A 4,999-nucleotide genomic window follows, 5' to 3' on the forward strand; every position below is an offset into this window, starting at 1 on the left:
CTTCTCTCTAGTAATCTGGCACATAGTCTTAGAGCTAAACCTTTACTCACTAGGGCCCAGGTCAGGAAGCAGACAAACTGGCTAAACCATTAGATCTCTTTCCCCAAAAGTGCTTATTGTTAATGATATGATTACAGATAATAATCTAGATGCGCTGTGTTTGACAGAAACCTGACTAAAACCTGACGACTACATTACCTTAAATGAGTCCACCCCCCAAGATTATTGTTATAAACATGAGCCGCGTCTGAAAGGTAAAGGGGGAGGAGTTGCTGTAATTTATAATATCTTCAGTATTACTCAGAAGTCTAGTTTCAAATATAATTCCTTCAAAGTGTTGGTGCTTTATGTAACGCTATGTAGTGTACATGATAAAACCCGTTCAACATTTGTGTTAGCTACTGTATACAGGCCACCTGGGCATAATACAGACTTTATCAAAGAATTTGCTGATTTTCTATCAGAGTTAGTACTGGCCGTAGATAAAGTACTAATTGTTGGTGATTTTAATATCCATGTAGACAACGGAAAAGACGTATTGGGATTAGCATTTAAAGACACACTAAACTCTATTGGAGTTAGGCAACACGTGTCAGGAGCCACTCATCGCCATAATCATACTTTAGACCTAATATTGTCACATGGAATAAATGTTGATACCGTTGAAATTCTGCAGCAGAGCGATGACATCTCAGATCATTACTTAGTATCATGTATACTTAATTTAGCTAAGGCTGCAAAGCCGCCCCCTCGCTTTAAAAATGGCAGGGCAATCACTGCCGCTACTAAAGATTGCTTTTTAAATAATCTCCCTCATCAGTATCATCTGCTCAGCATCCCAGATAACATAGAAGAACTCGATGTTGCAACAGAAACTATTGACTCTCTCTTTTGCAGTACTTTAGACACAGTTGCTCCTCTGCGCTTAAAGAAGATTAAAGAAACTAGTCCAACGCCGTGGTACAACGAGCACACACACACACACACACACACACACACACACACACACACACTCGGGCCCTTAAAACAGCAGCCAGAAAAATGGAGCGCAGCTGGAAGAAAACAAAATTAGAGGTATTTCGTAATTCGTGGAAAGAGCACATGATCACATACAGAAAGGCTGTAAAAACTGCTAGATCTGCTTATTTCTCAACTCTCTTGGAAGAAAACAAACACAACCCAAGGTATTTATTCGATACAGTGGCTAAATTAACCAAAAATAAAGCTTCAACTTCTGATGATTGTAAACAGCACAGCAGTAATGACTTTATGAACTTCTTCACATGTAAGATTGATAATATTAACCATTAACCAATTTTAACCATGCAGCCGTCTAATACAGCATCACATCAGACAGAGCATTGTAGTGTCACTGAGGAAAAATTACACTCAAGAAGAATTGGCTAAACTCGTTAAAACATCTAAATCAACAACATGTATGCTCGACCCTATACCAACTAGGCTATTAAAAGAGATGCTACCAGAGGTCATAGATCCTCTTCTTAATATCATTAATTCATCTTTGTCATTAGGATATGTACCGAAAACTTTTAAGTTGGCTATTATTAAACCACTTATTAAAAAACCGCAACTTGATCCTACAGATTTAGTCAATTATAGACCAATCTCAAATCTACCCTTTCTGTCAAAAATACTTGAAAAGGCAGTGTCTTCACAATTATGTTCCTTTTTAGAAAGAAATGGTATCTGTGAGGATTTCCAGTCAGGATTTAGACCGTATCATAGCACTGAGACTGCTCTCGTCAGAGTTACACATGATTTACTCTTATCATCCGATCGTGGCTGTATCTCTCTATTAGTGTTACTCGATCTTAGCGCTGCATTTGATACTATCGACCACAACATTCTTTTGAATAGACTCGAAAATTATGTAGGTATTAGTGGAATTGCATTATCATGGTTTAAATCATACCTATGCGACCGTTATCAGTTTGTAGTAGTAAATGAAGATATGTCACACCGATCGCAAGTTCAGTATGGAGTACCACAAGGCTCAGTGCTAGGACCGCTGCTCTTCAACCTGTACATGCTACCACTGGGAGATATCATTAGGAAGCATGGCGTTAGTTTTCATTGTTATGCTGACGATACTCAGCTCTATATTTCTTCACGCCCTAAAGAAACTTACCAATTCACAAGATTAACGGAATGCATAGCTGATATAAAACATTGGATGACTGGTAATTTCCTGCAACTCAATTCAGAAAAAACTGAATTTTTAATTATTGGACAAAAAAGCTCCACAAGTAGTAACCTAGAATACTGTCTAACACTTGATGGCTGTTCTGTCAAGTCCTCGTCGTCAGTGAGGAACCTGGGTGTGCTCTTTGATACCAATCTTTCGTTTGAAAGCCACGTTTCTAGCATCTGTAAAACTGCTTTCTACCATCTTAAAAATATATCTAAATTACGGCACATGCTCTCAATGCAAAATGCGGAACAGTTAGTTCATGCGTTCATGACCTCAAGGCTAGATTATTGTAATGCTCTACTGGGTGGTTGCCCTGCTCGCTTAATAAATAAACTCCAGCTGGTCCAAAACGCAGCAGCTCGAGTTCTTACTAGAACCAGGAAGTTTGACCATATTAGCCCGGTTCTGTCAACACTGCACTGGCTGCCTATTAAACATCGCATACATTTTAAAATCTTACTTATTACTTACAAAGCACTAAATGATTTAGCTCCCCAATACTTGAGCGAGCTCTTAACATATTATACTCCATCACGTCTACTGCGGTCTCAAAATTCTGGCCAGTTGATCATACCGAGAATATCCAAATCAACTGCAGGCGGTCGATCCTTTTCCTATTTAGCACCTAAACTCTGGAACAGTCTTCCTAACATTGTTCGGGAAGCAGACACACTCTGTCAGTTTAAATCTAGACTAAAAACACATCTCTTTACTGTGGCATACACATAAAACACTTTTTCAATGAAATGATTGTTAGGCTGCATTAACTAGGTCAGCCGGAACCGGGAACACTTCCCATAACACCTGATGTACTCGTTACATCATCAGAAGAATGGCATCTACGCTAATGAAAGTCTCTCTGTTTTATCCCGAGGTTTACTGCAGTCAGCTGGATCCGGGCCGTATCCAGTTCAGATGGTGGACCTGCGCCCAGAGAAGACCAACACAGGACCCCGAAGTGTCTAAGAGACCGTGATTAGACGCCCCCTGAAACTGCCTCATCGACACGGCATCTCAATAAACCCGTCTCCGGCGTGTTGACTCAGATTGTTCGAATATTGCACTTTAATAATTATTTAATCAACATCATCCTCAATAAACCCGTCTCCAGCATGTTGCCCCCGGTCCCTCGAATATTCTGATCTATTATGACCTCCGAGCTGTAAAACTGCCAGAATAATAATAATAATAATACGCTGTTTGTTAATTGGCCAGAGGAGAACTGGCACCCCGACTGAGCCTGGTTTCTCCCAAGGTTTATTTTTCTCCATTCTGCTCCTAATGGGGTTTTGGTTTCCTTGCCACTGTTGCCTCTGGCTTGGCTTGCTCAGTTGGGGACACTCAATTTTTCAACTAAACATCGAAATACATCTAAATAATAAACTAAATTAACCATTTAAACTAAATTACTGATCAAATTATTGATCTAAAGCCCACACTGTCACTGTATGATACTTGAAATTTTTCCAGAATGGCTATACAGCTGAATAAAATTATGCTGCATTATTTTCCTGTTTAACACTGTAAAGCTGCTTTGAAACAATCTACATTGTTAAAAGCGCTATATAAATAAAGTTGACTTGACTTGACACACACACACACTTTTGTGACTTATTGTCCTATGTCCCGCTCAAAAGATTGCCCCTCGGCATAAGGCATGAAATAAGAAGCAATAATGGAGTTAAAAGCTGCGTGATTTTTCCAAAAGGTGAAGAAAATGACTTTAAATCCCTCAGATAAAGGCAGGATCGCTTCACCTCCATTTCAAACACATGCTCATCCAGAAAGACGACCGGAAGAGCAAACAAACTGTCTTTGCTTGTCTTCTGTGTGTTGTCCGAGTGGAAGAGATTGGGTTTTCTTCTGCAGCTCATGCTCATGTCGCCCTAAAAAAAGTGATTTCACATCGATCTGAGAACAATCTGTGAAATGCGTTCAGTTTCAACGCATGCACTCACAGAGTCATTAGCCTTTCAGATTTATAGTTAGTTGCATAAAATACTTAGGCTACAGTTAAGCATGTCATTAGCTAATGCAATAACTGCATTACCAAAAGTTATAAAAAAAATAACTGTGCAATAGTGACAGCTAAACCACACTACTGTGAAATATAATAATGCACTAAATCATCAAATTAGTCATGGATTGACTATAGTTTAGCATAACAGGAGAATGTGATGATAACACTTGATGAGTTATGTGTGATCTTTACTCAGTCAGATATTTGATATCAGTGCATGCTCAGTTTTAATAGGCTGTGTCATAGCGAAAAGCAATATTCTTAGACTATGGGCACTTTCATGTCCTTTGATCATATTTTATAAAAAACATTTAATTTGGAAAAATTCACACTTTCATAGTTAAATTTACAATGAAAGTACTTTAGGAACTGTTTACCGGTAGTCTATAATGATTTTTTCACCTTTTTAAACATCATTATACATGCAAATATTGCTGTTTTGTGCTTGTCCCACACCCAGACTTCTGATCTTCAATAATGAAAAAGAAAAAAATGATTTATCAATATGACTGAATAAAGTATCAGTAAAAGAATCAAAACATAATTGAGGTTTTTAAGGTCAGACAACTATTAATGTGATTTTATATATAAAATGTAATTGTCCCACAGTATTGCCGTCATTTCCACCACAACGCTGTAATGTCCCTTTAAAACGTTTTTTTGGAAAGATTGTTTGTGTAGTTTCTATGGAGATGAACAATGACATCACAGCACATGTCTGACATGGAGGAGATTTTACATTTCTTCAGCAACTTGGAGAAGAAAAC

The sequence above is a fragment of the Gobio gobio genome (assembly GCF_949357685.1).
Source record: "Gobio gobio genome assembly, chromosome: 14".
In the NCBI taxonomy this organism is placed as follows: Eukaryota; Metazoa; Chordata; class Actinopteri; order Cypriniformes; family Gobionidae; genus Gobio; species Gobio gobio.